The sequence below is a fragment of the Chinchilla lanigera genome, unplaced genomic scaffold (genome assembly GCF_000276665.1).
Source record: "Chinchilla lanigera isolate Chin_1 unplaced genomic scaffold, ChiLan1.0 scaffold00060, whole genome shotgun sequence".
NCBI lineage: Eukaryota > Metazoa > Chordata > Mammalia > Rodentia > Chinchillidae > Chinchilla > Chinchilla lanigera.
Genome location: NW_004955461.1, coordinates 6,207,661 through 6,228,914, shown reverse-complemented (window position 1 = coordinate 6,228,914; position 21,254 = coordinate 6,207,661). Strand labels below are relative to the sequence as shown.

At 37.2% G+C, this 21,254-nt stretch overlaps 1 pseudogene; it reads right to left on the bottom strand.

Annotated features, from left to right (window-relative positions):
* Window positions 1–1,225: 1,225 nt before the first annotated feature.
* The window catches only part of LOC102030052, a 129,857-nt pseudogene continuing 109,828 nt past the window's right edge, over window positions 1,226–21,254 (bottom strand).

The window sequence follows — 21,254 nt, the reverse complement described above, 5'->3', positions numbered from 1 at the left end:
GAATGTGAGGCCAGCCATTGTCTACAGGAGTAGCTCCTAAATTATTTCTGACTCCAGTCAGAACCACTGGAGCCTTTGCTGGAAGAACACACACATATCATCATCATCATCATCATCATCAACAACAACTTGTACAGTGTATGCTTTGGGGGCTCACAGAACGTCCAACAACCTATCTAGGAATCCCAGGTGAACTAGCTGCCCTAGAGCCTGAAGGAAGGCACACAGATGTGTGTGTGCATTGGTAGGGTGGAATATCCCAGATACTCTGTAATCTGACAAAATAGTAAGTGTCATATCCTGAAGCTCAGAATGTGGCATGGGCTCTTCTCCCTTCCTTATTTGAAGAAATCTGAGCTTTGAGACTCCAGAAACAAAAAGGTTAGAAAGACACTAGTATAGCTTTACAAATAAGAGTCCAGAGAATTCTAAAAACAAAGCAGTCCTACTCAGGTTTTGTTGGCTTGGGTATTTGCAGTAGACAGGCAGAGGCTTTCCCTCCACCATACCCCACTTGCCTCTTCCAGCTAGTGGGGAAGTGAAGGCAAAGACACTGGCTTCAGAAGTAAGTCTCCAGGAAGCCTACTGGAGGACCTAAAAACTGTATCCAGACACTTTATTCTAACTTTACCATCCTGGGTGCTGCAGAAGGGCAGGGAGCAACTGCGAGTCTGGAGCAACCCTTGATGGCTGCCTTGGTCTAGGCACAGCTAGACATAGGGAGACAGGGACAGGCAAAGGGGCAAACCAAAAGGTTCAGACCCACATGAGGTTTTCCAGAGCCTGGAGAGGAACATGAAGGTACACCTCAGTGCAAACCACCTGACAACACTGCAGCATGAGCTCCCAGGTACCACAGGACTGAAAGGCAAGTGATGGGCTGTGTACTGCCTCACACGGAAGACAGAAGTTCACCAGGAAATTCTGTCAGTAAGGAATCACCACTGTGAACTGTATTCTAAATTCCTAAAATATACAGTGAGTGGAGCAGCCACTCTAGCTGCTTAGCAAAAATTTGCATATTCTTTAGCTTTTTTTGAATGGCTACTGGGAATCAAACTCAGGACCTTGTGTTTGCCAGGCAGGCACTGTGCCACTGAGCTATATCTGTGGCCCCTCTTTCAGCATTTAAATCCTGCTCTGTCCTTCAACAAAGTGGATGGACAGTGAAACACACTGTACATAACTGTAAAAAAAGGAAACTATTTGCTTACTATTTAAATATCTAGTTATTCCAACTAAAGAAATTAAAAACTGATCTTGAAAATTTAGCATTTGAGCCTTTTAGGGAGCGGATCACAATCTGAGTTTCTGCCACACTTACAAGGGCATCGTCCTTGTTTTGAGTGACAATCTCACCGGTGGACCTGACTTCATCACAAATAGAACAGGAAGTTTCTACTGGGTTTTGCTCTGCAGTGCCCCAAATATCTTTTACAGAGAGGTTATCTGGTTTTTCTTTTTCAGATTCAGAAAAATCAATGGCTGCTACTTCTAATTGAGGATGAGGAACTTCTAGGACTTGCAGAGAGGAGTCATTTTCTGGCTCATCTCAGACACTCTCTTGTTCCCAACTTGTTCTGCTGTCTTCCCAGGTGGAGGTGGTCACTTTCCCACCTTTAGGTAACTTGCACATTTTTACTTTCCTTAGAGGTTATCAGTAAATACATCCTGCTCAGTGTCACTATTCTCAGGAACATGGGCTGCCCGTAGTGTTTTTTTCTTCCAAAATTTCTTTTTTTTCTTGTTTCCCCTGGTTTCAAGGGATGTCAGAGTAGATTCGGTCTGTTGCTCAGGCTCCTCAGTGGGAGAGGGAGGTTTCGTCTCCAGAGCGGTTTCTGAAGCAAAAGATAATCGCAGAAAAGAACTGCTACAGGGCTCAGACCCACTGATGCCTTGGGTTGGTTCTTTCCCTTCTTTATGCCAGGAAGATCAGTTGAAGGGGAAAAGGGAGAGTTTTCTCTGCTTTTGCTATTTCCTTGCTCCACAGAAAACTTCAGATTTTGGTTAGGCTCCTGGCAACTCTCTGTTGCCATAAGGCCTGAATTAATTAGATGACTGTTACTGAATTCTGTATTAGCTTGCAATAATTCCGTGGGCACACTGCAAGCAGAGCCTCCTGACATGGCATTCATACTCTCATGCTATTCAGGAGACATCAGCTCTTGTTTAACCTGAACCAATGAGTCTGGAGCAGGGATACTGCCATGGGCTTGGAATATAGCAGATGTGGTTATGTGGGAGGGGCTCCAGCAGGTGATGGGCACACATGGGAAGGAGATGGATCTAGAAAAGCTGGGAAAAGTGGAGCAGGCAGCAGTGTGGTATCAGCAGATGACTGAGACCTGTTGCTCTTCTGTTCTCAGGTGAGGTTATAGGCAGCCTGGTCTGGGTGTTCAGAAGGTTCATATGTTTCTTGCAATCCCTGCAGAATCTGTATCCTATGGGTCCTCAGTGCACTCGTCTCCATAGTTATCTGTTGCTTAAACACAAATAACCTCTGAAATTCAATGTATGCGGTCTGCAGGGCTGCCCAGGCTTGCAGAAGGTTGTTATCCATGCACTGCAGGGGTTTGCTTAGTTCTTCCTCTGTTGAGATATTCAGCAGCTGGTCAACCTGAGATCATTCCTTCTTTCTCTTAATTTTTCTTCTTTTATTTTCTCTCTCAAGACTTAGGAGTTCAGGAGAAGATCTATCTCTGGTGGCTCTACATTTCTTTCTAATACTCTGGCCATCATTTTGCTCAGCACCAGAGGTACAGCTACTATCTGTAGCTGAATCTGCTAAGGTGGACATTGCAAGGACTGAGGACACATTTGATGATAGACAGCTTCCTTCTCTAGTGCTTTCCTAAGCATTATGAGCCTTGGATGGCGATGGAGAGCATTCCTGGCTATTCATATCTTTGCTGAATGCATCAAAGGTGTCATGTAGTCAGACAGCAATTTTCTTTGCCAGTGCCTTCCTCACTGATGAAGCTACACATAGGAGCCCTGTCCATGATCACACTGCTCTCAGAAAGGCTTCACTTTCTGGCCAACCCAGGGGATGAGGAAATGGAAACAGTTTCCCACTGGAACCCTTCAAGACTAGACAGATCAGGCTCCCCATCCAAATCCAAGACCTCTTGTTCATTCTGAACCAAAGGTATCACCTCTATGCAAACCTGGGTAAGCCTCCGCCCAGCTCTTTCTTTTTCCTTGTTACTTGCTGAATGATCTGTTCCCAGTTGACGTTTCTCAGACATGCATTTAAAATCTGTCTTAGGGTTGGCTTGAGCCCAGACTCCTTCTCTGTTTCACTCTTTCGATAACCATCAGTATTACAAATGCGGTGCACACTAGTTAGGTTTGGCTCAGGAAGCTGTGCTCCAGTTTTGCTCTTTAAACTCATGTGCTGGGCTAGATCTCTCTGGAGTGAGGCAGGAAGGCCACACTTACTTAGTTCAGGCAGGAGAAAACCTGAGGGCTGACAATCACTTTTGTGAAGTTCTCCTTCCAAGCTAGTGCTGTCAAAGGTTTCTGTCTCATGAGATAAGTGAGATTTAACAGGGTTATCACCCTGGCCATCTTCTAGAGAAGTTTTCAAATCTAGTAATAAGCCAGAGTGTGTGCTGGCTTCCATTTGTAAATGAGACTCTTTCTCATGAACTGTGGAATTACATGAGGTAGAGGAAAGTTTTCTAAATACTTTCAGGATCTGGACATCCCTTTCTTTCTCATCAACAGTATGAGAACTGCAGGACAAAACTTCTGTAGTTGCAGAACCTAGGGTTCCAATTTTTGTTCTGTGCTTTTCTGTGTCAGATATTTCTTCATCACTTTCATCTTCTAATGCTTGCACTTGAAACTCAGTCTTCAAAGATCCTTTTTCAGACTCTTCTACATTCCTACTTCCCTTTGCATGGATCCTGGTCCTTTCAAAAGTGCTAAGAGGTTGACCTTGCAAAGACTCATGACTCTGTAGTCCTTCTTTTGCTTTTTGTATTGTACCATTTAAGTCAACGTCAGATTCTTTCTGAGTACCAGATGTAGTCTTACTCGCTTCTAAAACATGAGAACATGAACTACACAATTTGGACATAGAGGAAGAACTGTAGTTATCTCCTAAAGTGGGTTTGTTCAAGTGATTTGGGTTTTCTGCAGCAAATTAATTTGTTATGGTGTTTTTTGAAGGAGTCCTTGAATTTTGCGTTTGAGAAATGAATTTAGTGACTGGGAGTAGAAGAAGTGGAGATTTCAGTGACAGCATCTCATCTGAGTTATGACCTTATTTAGGGTTATCTGTAGTGAAACAACCTCTCACCACCTCACATGAATCAGGACAGTCAGAGGGGCTTTGTGATTAAGAGATCCACTATGCATTTCTTTTTGTGTGTTTAGTGTTGGGAAATTATTAGTTTCATCAGTCAGGGGTGCTTGCATTCCTGCAATTATCAAGCTAAAATCAAAGGGAGGCTTACCTGTTGTTTCTGACTTACTACCAGTGACTTCTTTCAATCCTGACTGCGAATCCAGAGTCTTCTGGGAAGGATATGGAGTCCAGCGATGGAGCTTTTCCCTTGCTGTACTGCCATTCTTTCCACCAGCTTTGGTAGTCGCACCATCTGTCTGTTTAGTAGTCTGGCTTTCTGGCTGCTCAAAATTGAAGCCACATAAGCCTTCTGAAAGAAGCCTATCACTGGTAAAGCCCTCAGAAGGACTTCTGTATGCTGCAACTGCACTAACTTTATCATTATCTTGCTGGTGCTAATTATATCCCTCTTGATTGCATTTGCTGGACATATTAGGCTTCTTTTTCCATGGCATATGCATGTCTTCCATTTGATAGAATTTCTGTTTCTGCCTGGTTGAAATTTGTCTCCAGGGCCATTGTAATTCCAACTATTTATATTATGTACATTGGTTTTCCAGTTTCCGTTATTGCTGCTCATATGCCAACTGGAAAAACCACCTGTTCCTTCAGAATGCCAACTGGAATTCCTTCCTGGACTATTATAATTCCAATTCTCCATCCCATTATCTGGATGCCAACCTCCTCCAGAATTACTATGGTTGTGAAACCAAATTGGAGAGCCTCTTTGTAACCCCATTATGCCACCCAGCACATCCTCTTCACCCACCACTATTCAAAGAATGTGAAAAGCTATTTTTCCTAGTACTATTAAAGCCATCCTTTTCCCATTTCCAGTCCCACTGTGGAGGTCCAGGATGATGCTTTGCTGGCTGACTGCAATTCTCTCTGTCTTGTTGAGAGATTTGATTTTTTCATCTCCGCTGCAGCTGTCTGCCATCTGAGTTTATTTCTTGACTGCTATCCGCAGGTTTGTCTTGTCGACATTGTTCTTTTCTTTGTTTTATTAACTGAACAAGTTCCTTGTCAAATTATTCTTCTTTCTCTACTTCTCCCTTTCCATCTTCTTCTCTATCCTGGGCATCAACATGATCTTTGTGCAAATGGCCAGAAATGTACTTTACCTATGCAGAGAGACCCACTATTTTGACTCTGCACACATGGTAGTCATGACTACTGTTCCTGCCCTTCGGGTTCTCAAGTTCCCTGTGATGCAACTTGCTCTGCATGTTTTTGTCAATCTCCTTTTTTGATCTGTACACAATGTGGCACAAAATGCATTCTCCTACTCATATCATAGTGACCAGATCTGAAGTATCCAGTGTCATACATGTGATATTTTGCTATTTGAGCCAATAAATATTTATTGAGCACTTAGCACTGTTTGGGCTGGGGCTGGTGAAAAAGGCATGTCCAGTAATGATTTATATTCTGCTTCAAGTTGTTGACCATAAAAGCAAAGTTCACAGCCGGTTCCTCTCATTCCATCAGGCAGCCATGGGCCCAGCAAGGGAGCTCCCCAGCATCCCAGATGCTCTGCTCAATTTAGGGTCCTGTGGCCCACTCCGGACCGGCTCGCTGCTGTACACTGCTTCCGCAGGCATGCATTTAAACATTCTTTATGGGCTCTTATATAGTCTACTTTTGAGAAAGTTCCATGTGTTGCTGAGAATAATTTGTATTCAGTTTTTGTTGACTGGAATATTCTGTTTGTTTGTTTCTGTTTGTCTGTTTTGTCATGTTAACATGTCTATTTGTGATAGTGAGGTATTGAATTTGCCTTATAAAATTGTGTTGATGTTTATCTGATCTTTTCTGCCCAGTAGTGTTTGTTTTATAAAGGTGGGTGAGCTGGTATTTGTTGCATATATATTCATAATTTTTTTTTAAATTTTAAAGATAGTAGTAAATAAAAAGAACAATAGCAACATACCAACATCACAAACATAAACAAAACAAAGCAAGAATATTAAAAATGATACAGGGTTTCAAAACAAAATGATAGAAATTAACAATAATTCTTATATTACATATTGTTATCTTCAACTCCATCACTTAGATTTCCAGATGTAAGAATGGAAGATTGTTCAAATCATTAAAGAGAATAAAAAAAAAAATGTTGACTAAAACATTAGAGACAATGCAGAGTTTCACTAGACAAGATGGTAGGAATTCATCAGTGGTTGTTTTATTACATATTGTTGTATTGAAATCAGTTGCTCAGATTACCAGATATAAGCATGCAAAATTGATCAAAATATAAAAAATATTTAGCATTAACTATTTCTTTCAATAGACTATCAGGCATCAGCAGTACAGGTATCCCAGATATATATATGTATATATATATATATATATATATATATATATATATATTGCTCTATATTCTTTCTTTCCTTTTTTTCTTTTTCTTCTTTCCCTCATCTCAGTTGTTCTTTCCTTTGAGCAGTTTCTTTCCTTTTCATATCATCTATTATATGTTTTTGGTTTTACTTACTCTTTCAGGTTCCTATACCACGGAGACAATATGATGTTTACACGTGTGTTTGATTTACTTCACTTATGAGTATGGTCTCTTGTTTCATCCATTTACCTACAAAAGCCTCGAGTTTATCTTTCATAATTGTTATCTCTTATTGTTGAATTGTTCCTTTAAACAATAAAGAGGGACTTGCCTCTTCGATCAGTTTTCTCTTGATAACTGCTTTGTCTGAAAATAAGACAACTATTCCTGCTTGTGATTTAGTGCCTGATTATGGAGTATTGTGTTCTATCCTTCTATTTTTAGTTTATTAACTTCTTTTCTGATTAAATATGTTTATAGTATATAGCATGCCATTAGGTGTTGCTTTTTGATGTAATGTACTAATCTGTGTCCTTTGATTGGGGAGTTGGGACCATTCACATTGGCAGTTATTACTGAAAGTATTGACTTAGTCCTCTCAATGCATTATTTTCCTATAGGTGATTACTTTCTTTGCCCTTCAACTTAACTGATCATCCTACCTCATGTATTTATGTCATTATGCTTTTTGACATTTTTTACTTCATAGTCTCTCTATAATGTCCTTGAGTATTATTTTTCAGTGTTGACTTGGTGGCCATGAATTTCATAGGGTGCTCTTTGTCACGTAAATAACTTATTCTCTATCAATTGTAAAAGATGATTTTGTAAAATATACCAGTCTGGGTTGGATATTGTTTTCTTTTAGGGCTTGAAGCACTTCTAGTTCTCCTGATATTTAAGATTTATCTTAAAAAATCTACTATACTTATAATAGGTTTATTTTTAAGTCATTTGTTGTTTTTTCCTCCAACTACTTTTGAGATTCTGTCTTTGTGTTGGATTTTTGGGATTCTGACTGTGCTGTGTCATGGAGAAGTCTTTTTCTAATTGTGGCTATTTGGGGATCTACATGCCTTGCTTACTGTATTGTAAAAATCTCCCCCCCCCCAACCACACTTGGAAAGTTTTCTTCTATTATTTATGGAAACAAATTTTTAAATCCCATATGTGCAGTTTTCTGATTAATTTTTCACCAATTCCAATTAATCTTAGATTAGTCTTTGTGTCATGTAACAGCAATTGAATCCATTTTCCATGACCCCTTGTTTTAAAAATACCTCAGATTATATGGTCATCTGCACAAATTCTATCTTTGAGTTCTGACACTCTATCTTGACCTTGGTCACTTCAGCTGCTCGTACATACAGTAGATATCTTTGTTTCCTGGGTTTCTGTTTGATATCTTTTCATGGATTCTAATTCTTTGACAGATTGGCCATCCATATTTTGTTTAGCTCAGCTAGCTTTTTATTAGTGCCTTTACTAAGTTTGTTGATCATTTTGTTTATTAAGACCATTATCTGTTTAGTTATATCATCTTCAACCATCCTGAACACCTTATTCATCTGAGTTTTTGCCTCTTCTTTTATAATTTTGTACCATTCAGCTGTTCGGCTTTTGATTTCTTTTTTATCAGAGAAAATTTTATAAACATGGTACATGTTTGAAGTATATCATGTGACATTTTTCATGGAAAGTTGGTACATGTGCATGGCATTTCTCATTTCCTTTTTGTTAAATCCCCCTCCTTCATTCTCTCACCCTCCATGCACCTCTTGGACCCCTTCATTTTTAAAAATACATGTTTGTGGAACATGATGATAACAACCCCAAAAAAGACTTGGTACATGCATACAGTCCTGCACAACCCCCCTCCCTATTGTTTAATTAGTCTCTTTTCTCTCTCTCAGTGCTCCATGGATCACCTTTGGGGAGTTTAGGGAGGAATATTTTGTCCTGTCCTCTCATATTTCTATTCTTTAGTTTTGCATGTGTATGCATGTGTGCATATGTGTGTGTGTGTGTATTTTGAGGTTTATAGGTGCATTATAGTCCAAAGACTTTGCTGCTAATATGGATGGAGATCTCTTTAGTTAGCATCTGCCTTTCTGTGATGCATTCTAGGTATGGCTAACTGTAAGGCTTTGCCTTTGTCGTGAGATTCAATCACATCTGTTAATTTGTGGAGTGGAAGGTGCAGTGTAATTGACCCAGCACCATGTTTTCCAGATATGGGCCACAGTATTATTGATGACATAAAGTCATACCAGATATTGGCATATAGGAAAAACCAAGTAATACCAACAACTGTGCCACCCTGACAATAGGAACAAAATCAGCAACAAAATAGAGTCAAAGACAAGTTGGATAGTGATCTACCATAAGAACCAATAAAAGCTACCAGTGTTCCACCCTTACCATAGAAAAGGGATCTACAATTATAATGTAGACATAAAAACAAGCCAAATATTGACATACAGTAAATATGTACTAAATATAACAACCACACAACAATTAACAACAGAAAAAATTCAATGATAATAGAATTAACTAAATCTAAAGATGAACAAAGCTTAACAGTAAAGATGGAGGGGTAGGTAACAGGAGATTGAAAGATATAAATTTTAAAAACAAAAGAAAAGGAAAGTGAAAGGAGGAGAGAAAATGAGAAAAAGTGATCCTATATTTATCTCTATAACTTTGAATATAATTTACTTTCGCTTCTAGCTAGTTATTGTTATTCCAAAATTGTGCTCTTAAAGTGTTTTATTTGCAGAGAATCATAGTTTTTCTTAATCTCAAGAGGACTTTGCTTTTTCTCCCTTCTTCTTTTGGCTTTCAATGAATTTCTTGTCACAGTTCACATTCCTTCCAAGAGCTGCAAATTGTTTTCACACAAGCTAATAGGGAGATCATCACTGGATGATTATCAACTGTCACCTCATTTGCACTGGCCCTCTAGGGCTGAGGTTTGCATTTATAATTTTCTAATTTACAAAATGTGCTGCTAGCATAGCAACAAAATATATCTCAGGGCACCAAGCATCTGCTTTCAGGACCTAGAATTTAAATGCATGGAAACATGTTAGCAAGCACACACATTTCCTGTATCTTGTCATTCCCAATGCCCTGGCTTCATCCATTGCCTTTATTCAGTTCTTCTTGCTCCATCTGTTACTCGCTCCTTTTCGTCATTCTTACCTTCACACACACTTGACTTCTGTAAATTTAGTAAGTCATTAAGAGAAATGAATTTCAATTTGTGTCCTAGTTGAGCAACACACAACAGCCAGAGCAATAGTGAACTTGGACAATTGTAGAGAAGGGTTCATGAAGCCTTTTTTTCGTATATATCTGTTCTCCAGCTGCCAAACTATATGTTTAGGACACAGAGAAAAATGATTCATTCTGTTTTCATCATGTCCAATTTGGCCTATATGTGAGATGTTAGGCTTGATACATAGCGTGGGGATGTCAGAAACCTGGACTGTAGATACTGGGTAAAAAGTCACCCACATAGCTATACTCACAATTACTCAACTTAGCGACAGGATTTGAATTTGTACCCAGGCTTTGTGACTTCCAAACTCTGCACAACTAATATGCACTACTGCTGCTATCTTAGATTAGCCTAAGTCAGACCCAAGGTTGAGATTCTAAGGATGGTGTGATCCCCAATGATTTTAGTCCCTGCAGGCCTTCAACTTCAGGCTTCCATTCCTCATCCAGCACCTTAAAAATACTCAGAGCCATTCTTCTCTTCCCTGTGCTATACAGTCTGTTTGCAGAAACTGGCTTCTGTAATTTCCAGCTGACAGATTTTTCCAAGTTCAAGTCAAATGTGAATCTTATCATACTCTGAGTAAATATGTTGGATGTTTTTTTATTATTCTAGAGTGAAGAGGGAGTGGGTATCAGCTTACAGTACCTCTCCTCATAGCTTTTGCTTCATTGGTAGAGCAAAGAGGTATGAAAAGCAACCTGCTATGAATATCTTGTTTCTTCAGTTATCTGGTGAGTTAGGAAGTTTGGTTCAGTTTTTTGAATGTAAAAGCTCTCCATCTTACAGGAATCATAAATTGTAGCTTTCAGCCAGTTGCTACAAAATATGAACTGCAGTTGGTGGGGGCTGGATGGATCCCTAGGGACTACTGAAACTTCAGGTGTCAGTTCTGCAGGAGATAAGGAAACAGATCCCAAAAATGTGACATGATTTGCCCAAAGCACACAGCACTGGATGGAGGGGATCCTTGTTCTACTTTCCCTAATAGTTCAAGCTGTAGATTCACACAGTCTCAAAAGTAGGAGAAAATAATTGAATAATGTTTAAATTATCTTCAATTTAGAATAGCTCTATTCTAAGTATCCATTCATTGGTTATCCTCTTCTAAGATATCCTTGATAGCCTTAGCCCCTAATCTATAATGACAGGACTTACTAGACTAACCAAAGCAACAATGTATGGAGAGCAAGCTCCCTTTCACAGACAAAAGTTTGGAACCAAGAAGTCCCACCCAGCATAGTGGTGCACATCTGGAATTCCAGCACTCTGGAAACCTAAGGCAGGAGGATTCAAGTTCAAGCTCAATTTGGGCAACTGACAGACTTAACAAGACCCTGTCTCAAGAAATAATAGTAAATAAATGACTGGGAATATAGCTTAGTGTGCAGGCTCTGAGTTTAATCCCTGAAGAAAATGAAAGAAAAAAAATAAAGAAATCTTTCCTGATTGTCTCATTGTACACACTTAGCAGAACATTCAGTCCTCCATGTGAGGCAATAGCAAGCTTACTTCATAATCAAACTGATCATATTATCTGTCAGTTATGGCCCATGAACGTTTGATGATCCTGAAACTCTTGGCATTATAGGGTAGCAATTTTGCAATTGCAAGGACTTTGGATTGCAATCTTGCTGTGCTGATCAACAGCTAACTGCGTGATGTTTGCAGACATTACTTACCCCACATAACCTGTTTTCTTATTTGTAAAGTGAGGATTTAATATGTCTAATACTTGGAGGACTATTGAAGGGCTTTAACAGGATGGTGCATGAGAGCTTTTAGTTCAGTGCCTGGCACATAGAAAAAAATCCATAAGTGGCTGTGAAAAAATGTGCTGCCTGGAGAAATGTGCTGAGGTTATAAAGAATATGTAAAATAAAAAGGATAAGAGAAGGGCCATACTTCAAGGTATTTCCAAGAACAGAGTAACACTAATAACACTTTAAGTGAAGACAACAACAGGAAATTTTGATCCTCCCTTAAAATATTTTAAATTTTTCTCTTGAAGGGAGATACCTGAATTAGGAAGAATCATTTCATTTTCACAAAGATCTTGGAATAAAATAAAGATAAAACAAACAAAAACAAACCTTTCTCTTGGTCATGCTTTTTAAATTGCTTGTGTCCATATTTATTTTTATGTATTCATTCAAAACCATTATTTAACCCTAATTGTATGTTAGGCATTGTTCTAAAACTGCAAATATAAACTTAAATTGCTGTCATTTACCTTCCTTCAGTGGGGTAGCAAATATGCTACTTCCCTACTTGCCTAATAGCAAGTGAAAAGAGATTTAAAATCACGCAGTCTTAGATTTGGAGCATATGTAATCTCTATTCTTCATGTAGAGGTTGGGCACATAATATACCTTGGACACGTGGTCACTCATTCCTGCTGGAACAACTCTCATGAAAATTTCTTCTTCAGAATGCAGCCACATTTGTTGTAACATCTTAACTTTTATATATGTGGGTTTTTACTTTAAAGAGAAAGAAATAAAATTTCAAAACAAGATAACAGAAGGTTAACTATGCTTAATATATTGTGAATTGTTATCTTTAGTTACTCACAGTACAAGATATAGGCATTTAATTGTCCAAATACTATTAACACAAGCCTTTCTATTCAATTACCTAAGAGAAATTAGTAGTACAACTATCATTATATATATATATATATATGTATATATATATATATATAAAACTTTTTTTTGTTTGCTTTTCTCTTCCTTCTTTTCTTTATTCCCCCATGCCAATTGCTCTTTCCCTTTGAACTGGTTCTTCTTACTTTACAATACCCATTGTACATTTCGTATCTTATTTGATCTTTTAGCTTCTCTCACTATGGAGACAATACAGTGTTTGCACATGTGCATCTGGTTTATTCAAGTTATGAGCATGGTCTCAAGTTGCACCCATTTAGCTATAAATGTCTCCAGTTTATTCTTCCCTATGGCTGAGTAGTACTCTACTACATAAAAAGACTATATTTCTAAAATATTCTTTAGTTGATGGGCATTTGGGTTGTTTCCAAGATTTAGTTATTGCAAATTGTGCTGCTATAAACCTGGATCAATATATATCACTGTGGCATGATGTTTTTAATTCTTCTATGAAAATATCCAGAAGGAGAATAGCTGGGTCAAATGGGACCTCCAATACTAGATTTTGAGGAATCTCCATACTGATTTCTACAGTGTTTGCAGCAGTCTACACTCCCACCAACAGTGGAGAAATGTTCCTTTTCCTCTACAGCATCTCTAGCATTTGTTATTGGTTGATTTCTTGAAAAAAAAAAAAAAACATTCTTTCTGGGGTTACATATAATCTCAGTGTTGTTTTAATTTGTATCTCTCAAATGACCAGTGGATGTTGAACTTTTTTTGTATCTTTATTTGCCATTTGTATTTCTTCATTTTAGAGATGTGTATTCATCTCAGATACCAATTTTTGGATTGAATTTTTAAATTTGCCAGGTTTGATATTTTTGAGTTCTTTATACTTTCTCAATAGTAATCCTTTGTCTGAGGAAAAGATGGTAAACATTTTTTCCCACACTATAGAATGTCTTTTCACTCTGTGGGTGATTTCTCTTGCTGTGCAAAAGCTTTTCAATAAGATGAGGTCACAGTTGTTGATTCTTTGTGATAGTTCTTTGTGGTTGGGGTTTAATTCACAACATTTCTGCCTACACCAACATCTTCAAGAGTTTTATCTATTCTGTCTTCCAGTAGATTTAATGTTTCTGTCTTACTATTTAGATCTTTGATCCATTTTGAATTAGTTTAGTGCATGGTGAAAGAGATGGGTCCAACTTTAATCTTTGGCATGTATAGAGCTGTTTTTTTCAGCATCATTTATTAAAGAGGCTATCTTTCTTCCAGTGAATGTTTGGCACCTTTGTCAAAGATAATGTGGCTGAGTATTTGGAGTTGTTTTTGCATCTTCAAATCTGTACCATTCATTTTGGGGGCTGATTTTTGCCAGTACTATGCTGTTTTTATCACAGTAGCTTTATGGAATAATTTCAAGTCAGGGATTGTGATGCCCCTTGCCTTGCCTTTGTTGTCTATAATTGCCTTTGCTAGTCTAGAGGTCTGGTTCCAAATGAATTTTAGGAGTTTTTCTCTAATTTTGTGAGATATACTGTTGGAACTTTTATTTGTTGTTGTTTTTTTTTTTTTTGTAATATATTGTTTCTTTCTTTAATTTTAAAAAGTAGAAGAAAAAACACAAAGGCAGAAACAAAAAATAAAATAAAATCAATATAGAATTTCAAAACAAGGTGATAGAAAATTAACAGTAGTTGTTATAATAAATATTGTTATCTTTAAAGTAGTTGCTTAGATCACCAGACAAAGGCCTGCAAGATTGATCAAACAATTAAGCATTAATTGTGGAACTTTTATTTGAATTGCATTAAATGTGTATAACAGTTTTGAAGGTATGGCTATTCTCACTGTATTGTTTCTTCATATTAAAAAACAAGAAATATCTTTCCATTTTCTGATATTCGCTTCAAACTCTTTTTTCAGAGTGCTGTAGGTTTCAGTGTCGAGGTCTTTTACATCCTTCTTTAGGTTGATTCCAGGGTATTTCATGTTTAGATGTTATGTGATAAGTGTTACTTCCCTAATTTCTCTCTCATGAATTTGTTGTTTGTGTCCATGAAAGATATTGATTTTTGAGTGCTGACTTTGGATCCTGCTCTGCTAGTGAATTTGTTTTTTAAATTTAGACATTTTTTATTGAAGTTTTCAGGACCTTCTATGTAAAGTATGATGTCATCTGCAAATAATGATTATTTAACTTCTAACTTTAATATCATTATTCCTTTTATTTCTTTTTCTTGACTAATTGTCCTGGTGAAAATTTCCAGGAGTGTGAAGAATAAGAGTGGAGACAGTGGACATCATAATCCACTTCTTGATTTCTGAGTGAAAGCTTTCAGTTTCTGTCCATTTAGTATGAGATTCACTGTTAGTTTGCCATAGTTAGTGTGGTAGATTGACAGTTGATTGTCAGCTTGTAACACCCAGCTGAACTTAACTAGCATGGTGCTGAGCTTGGGAGGTCCACCTGAGCAGCATAAGTGGTAGAACTAAAGAAAAAGAAGAGAGGCTGTTGGGAGTTGAGAAGCTGTCGGGTGCTGTTAGAAACTATAGAGAGTTCTTGGTTCTCTTGGAGGAGTATGTCATGCTGGTTTTCCTGATGAATTTGGCTTTTCTTATCAGAAGAGGAGCTCAGGACCTCATTGTCCCTGAGAATGGCTACAGTTCACTTTGGGGCAGCTCCAGTCCTCACTTTCAGCATCACTTCCTGGCTCCAGAGGGTAAGACGATGCACTGTTCAGTCTCCTGGAGAAGCTTGTAACATTGGCTTTCCTGATGGAACTTGGCTTTCCTCCTCATCAAAGGAGCTCTAGACCTCATTGTTGCAGAGGATGACTGTGGTACTTTTTACAGAAGCTCTGGTTCTCACTTTGAGCATCGCTTCCTAGCTCTAGTGCAGATCTCTCAGCTTGTTAGCACAGATCTTTCATCTCACCGGCATAGACTTTCTAGCTTCTACCACTGACTGCTGGGAACTTCCTAGTGCAGATCCATGAAACAGGTCTGCATGGGACATTGTTATGGGCTCTAGAATTTCAGTTGAACTCACGGGAAGTATTGTCATGGATGCTAGGTCTTCAGCTGGACTCTTAGAGGACATGATTGTGGCATACAGGCCCTCTGCTGGATTCTTTGGTATTTAGTTTGTAGACAGATTTCCTGCACTCTCTTGTGCCACCGAGCCATATCCCAGGCCTATTTCTGCCTTTTCCGTCTTGTTAAAATACAAGGTTTCAAAGTAGTGTAGATGATCTTCTGGATTTCTGCAGAATCCATTCTTATTTCACCCTTTTCATTCCTAACTGAATGGATTTCATTCTTTTCTTTCCTTTTTTTGATAAGTTTGGATAAAGGTTTGTTGATCTTATTTAATCTCTCAAAGAAGCAATTCTCTGATTCACTGATTCTTTGTATTGTTTTCTTAGTCTCCAATTCATTAATTTGTGCTCTGATTTTTATAATTTCCTCCTATATAAGAGTTTATGGCTTGGCTTCCTCTTCTTCTTCTAGAAGTTTGTGGTCCCTATTAAATTCTTTATTTGCACTTGCTCTGTTTTCATGACATGAGTATTCACTGCTAAAAATTTTCTTCTTAGGACTGCTTTCATTGTGTAGTATAAGTTCCAGTATGTTATATTGTCATTATTATTTAATTGTAGAAACTGTCTAATGACTTATTTAATTTCATTTGTGACCCATTGGTTGTTCAGAAGGGTGATATTTTATTTCCAAGTGCTTATGAATTTCTTGTGCTTTCTTCTGCAATTGGTTTCCAATTTCATTGTAATATTATCTGATAATATGCATGGGATAACTTTTATTACTTTGAATTTACTTAAGTATGTTCTTTGCCTCCTGTAGCAGTTCTTGGATTGATTTCTTATGGCCCCTTGCTATTTTTTTAAAAAAATTATTTCATGAACATTATACACAAGCCTGTCTTCTGTCTGAGATCTTGTCCTCATTTTTGCTTAATCTGCTGCAAATATGTTAAATGGATTTAAAAATTGTTTATTGTTTAAATTTATTTCAAAAATAAAAGAAGGAAAACATATTAACAGACATCCATGTACAAAATTGCATAAGAACAATACAAACAATACTGAATTACAGACAAATAGGTAGGAAATTAACAATGGTTGTTGTATTATGTATTGATATCTTTAAAGTGGTTTCTCAGGGAAACAAATAGAAACATGCAAGATTGATCAAATAAGTAATCATTAATTGTTCCTTTCCGTGAAGTGATAGAAGTCAGTAGTACAACTGTGTTAGCTATCCTGTATATACATGCATACATAATTTCCCCTTCTTTCTTTGGTCTTTTCCCTCATCCCAGTTACTCTTTACTTTTGAGCATTTTCCTTTTGTTTCACAATGTCTATCATGCCTCCTAATTTTAATTCACTCTTAGGTTCTTACACTAGTGAAACAATACATTGCTTATATAAGGAGATCTGGTTTCTTTCACTTATGAGTATAGTCTCTAGTTGTGACCATTTACCTGTAAAAATCTCGAGTTTATCTTTCATTATAGCTGAGTAATATTCCATTACATAAAAGTACCACAATTTTTTTTTTCCCCCCTCTGGCACCGGGAACCGAACTCACGACCTTGCGCTTGCCAGGCAGGCGCTTTTGCCACTGAGCTAAATCCCCAGCCCCTAAGTACCACAATTTTTTTATCCATTCCTCAGTAGATGAACATTTGGGTTGTTTCCACAATTGAGCAATTACAAATTGTGCTGCTATGAACATGGGTGCATATATATTGCTGTGATATGATGTTTTCTGATCCTGTGGGAAAATATCCAGATGGGGAACATCTGGGTTGAATGGGACCTCTAGACCTAGTTTGCTGAGGAATCTCCAAACTAATTTCCATAGTGGTTTCCGCAGTCTGCATTCCCAACAGCCCTGGAGAAGAGTTCCTATTTTTCCACAGCCATGCTAGCATTTGTTATTGATTGATTTCTTAATGATAACCATTCTTACTGGAGTGAGATGAAATTTTAATGTAGTTTTAATTTGCATTTCTTGAATGAATAATGATGTTGAACATGTTCTTATGTATTTATTTGTCATTTATATTTCTTTATTTGAGAAGTGTCTATTCATCTCAGCTGCCAATTTTTGGATTGGGTCTTTGAACATGGGGGGGTGCTGATGTTTTCTAATTCTTTATATTTTCTATATAGAAAATTTTTGTCCGAAGGATAGTCAGCTAAAATTATTTCCCAATTTGTGGATTTTCTTTTTGCTCTGCTGGTGATTTCTTTAGATGTGCAGAAACTTTTCAGTAGGATGAGATCCCAGTTGTTGATTCTTTGAAGTATTTCAGGTGTGATATGGTGTTTTTTTTAAATGAACTCTCTGCCTAACCTTATGTCTTTAAGATTTTTATCTACTTTCTCTTCCAGTAGATTTAGTGTTTCTATCTTAATATTGAGATCTGTGATCCATTTTGACTTGAGTTTGGGGCATGGTGATAGACTTGGGTCCATTTTCAGTCTTTGGCAGGTAGCAAGCCACTTTTTCCAGCACCACTTATTAAAGAGGCTATCATTCTTCAAGTGAGTTTGTTTGGTCCCTTTGTCAAAGATTAGATGACTGAGTGTGTTTGTGATTGTGGCTTTTCCTTCCAGTCTGTTCCATTGATCCTCAGGTCTGCTTTTTAGGCAGAAAACCATATTGACTTTATTACAGTAGCTTTGTAGTATAATTTCAGGTCAGGGACTGTGATTCCACCTGACTTGTCTTTGTTGCCCAGGGTTGCCTTTGCTATTCTGGGTCATTTCTGGTTCCAGATGAATTTAAGGAATGTTTTCTCTAGATCTGTGAGGTATGCTAATGGTAGTTGAATGGGAATTGCATTGAATCTGTGCAACAATTTTGGTAGTATGGTCATTTTCACAATATTTGTTCTTCCTACCCATGAGCAAGGAATATTTTTCCATTTATGGAAATCATCTTTGATCTCTTTTTTCAGAGTACTGTAGTTTTCATTGAATAAGTCTTTTACTTCTTTGGTTAGATTGATTCCTAACTATTTCAATTTCTTGGATGTTATTGTGAAAGGTGTGGTTTCTTAATTTTTCTCTCAGTCTGTTTGTTGCTTGCATATAGGAATGGTATTAAGTTTGGGGTGTTGACTTTGTATCCAGCTACACTGCTGAATTTGTTGATTAATTCAAGGAGTCTTCTTGTGGAGTTTTTGGGGTCTTCCATGTAAAGTATCATGTCATCTGCAAATAGTGATAGTTTTACTTCTTCCTTTCCTATCCTTATTCCATTTATTTCTGTCTCTTGTCTAATTGCTCTGGCTAATGCTTCCAGAACTATGTTGAATAGGAGTGGTGACAGTGGGCATGCTTGTCTTGTTCCTGATTTTAAAGTAAAAGCTTTCCATTTTTGTCCATTTAGTATGATGCTGGCTGTTGGTTTGTCATAGATGGCTTTGATCAGATTGAGGTAAAGACCATCTATTCTTATTTTCTGTAGAGTTTTTACCATGAATGCATGTTGGACATTGTTGAAAGCTTTTTCTGTATCTATTGACATGATCATATGGTTTTTCTCTTTGGCTGTATTGATATGGCATATAACATTTATTGATTTGTGAATATTGAACCATCCTTGCATTCCTGGAATGAATCCAACTTGGTCATGGTGTATTATTTTGTTGATTACTTGCTGATTCTATTTGTTATTACTTTATTGAGTAAATTTGCATCTATATTCATTGGGGAGATTGGTCTGTAGTTGTGTTTCTTGGTTGGGTCTTTCTCTGGTTTTGGTAACAGTATAGTACTTCCTCCAGAAATGAGTTAGTATGAATTGCTTCTTTTTCAATTTCATTGAAGAGTTTGAGGAGTGCTGGTATTAAATCTTCTCCGACTTTCTCACAAAATTCTGCCGTGAATCCACCAGGCCCCCGGGGTTTTCTTTGTCAGTATGTTTTTTATTGCTTTCAATTTCATTAATTGATACTGGGTTTTTAATGATTTTTATATCTTCTTGATTCAACCTTGGTAATTCTTACATACCTAGAAATCTTTCCATTTCTTCTGATTTTTCTATCCTATGGGAGTAAAAATTTTCAAAGTAGGTATTAATGATCTGCTGAATTTCTGTAGGATCTGTAGTAATTTCATTCTTTTCATTCCTTATTGCATGAACTTGAGTTCTTTCCTTTCTTTTTTGATAAGGTTGGCTAGGGGTTTATCAATTTTATTTATTCTTTCAAAGAAACAACTTTTGGATTCATTTATTTTTTGTAGAGTTTGTTTGTCTCAAGTCCATTAATTTCTGCCTGGATCTTTACAATCTCCTTTCCTCTTTGGGCTTTGGGCTTGACTTATTCTTTTTCTGAAAATTTGATGTGCAACATAAGGCTATTTATTTGTTTTGTCTGTTTTCCTTATGTGTGAGTTCACCACTGTAAATTTCCCTTGAGGACTGCTTTCATTGCATTCCACAAATTCCGGTAAGTTATGTCTACATTTTTGTTTGTTTTTAGCTATTTTTTGATTTCTTCTGTGATCCATTGGGTGTTTAGGAAGTTGTTGTTTAATTTCCAAGTGTTTATGGAATTTTTGGAGTTCCTTTTGTTGTTAATTTCCAATTTCATTGCACTATTTTCAGATACTATGCATGGGATAATTTCAGTTCTTTTGCATTTAGGTAGTTATGCTCTATGGGCTAAAATGTGGTCTATTTTAGAGAAAGTCCCGTGTGCAGCTGAGAAAAATATGTATTCTGATGCTGTGGGTGGGACACTCTGTATACATCTACTAAATCCATTTTTTCACAGATTTGGTTCAAATCTGTTATTTCTTTGCTGAGTTTTTGTCCAGTTGACCTATCTCTTTGTGTCAAAGTGGTGTTTATGGCCTCTATTACAATATTGTTAGTATTTATTTGGGCTTGCATGTCTGTTAAGATTTGTCTTATATAGTTTGGTGCTCCAGTATTTGGTGTATACATGTTTATGATTGTTATCTCTTTTTCTTGCAATTTTCTCCTAACAAGTATTTAGTGACCTTCTTGATCTCTTTTGATTGTTCTCACTTTGAAGTTTACATTGTCTACAAATGTAATGGCTACACCTTCTTTTTTCTGGGTTCCTGTTGTATGGAGAATTGTTTTCCATCCTTTGACTTTCAGTCTATGGATTTCCTCTTGAGTAAAATGTGTTTCTTGTATACAGCATATTGTTAGATTTTGTTTCTTAATCCACTTTGTGAGTCTGTTTCTTTTGACTGGTGAATTGAGGCCATTTACCTTTATGGCAATAACTGATATGTGTTGGCTTTTCATTGTCATATTATTTACTTGCCGTTGGTTTCCTACTTTTTGTGACTATTTCCTTGCTTGCTGTGCTTGAGGGTTCCTGTGTACTATTGTTCTTGAAATTGTGGTTTACTTTTTTCTCTGTCTAGAATATGTTTTAGTACTCTTTGCAGTGATGGTTTGGCACTCATGAAGTTCTTCAGTTGTTCTTTGTTGTGAAAATATTTATTTTCCACTGAATTTTAAGGATAGTTTGGCAGGATACATCAATCTTAGTTGAAAGCTGTTTTGTCTCAGGACCTGTAATACTTCACTCCAAGCTCTTCTCGATTGGATGGTTTGTGCTGAGAAGTCTGCCATAATTCT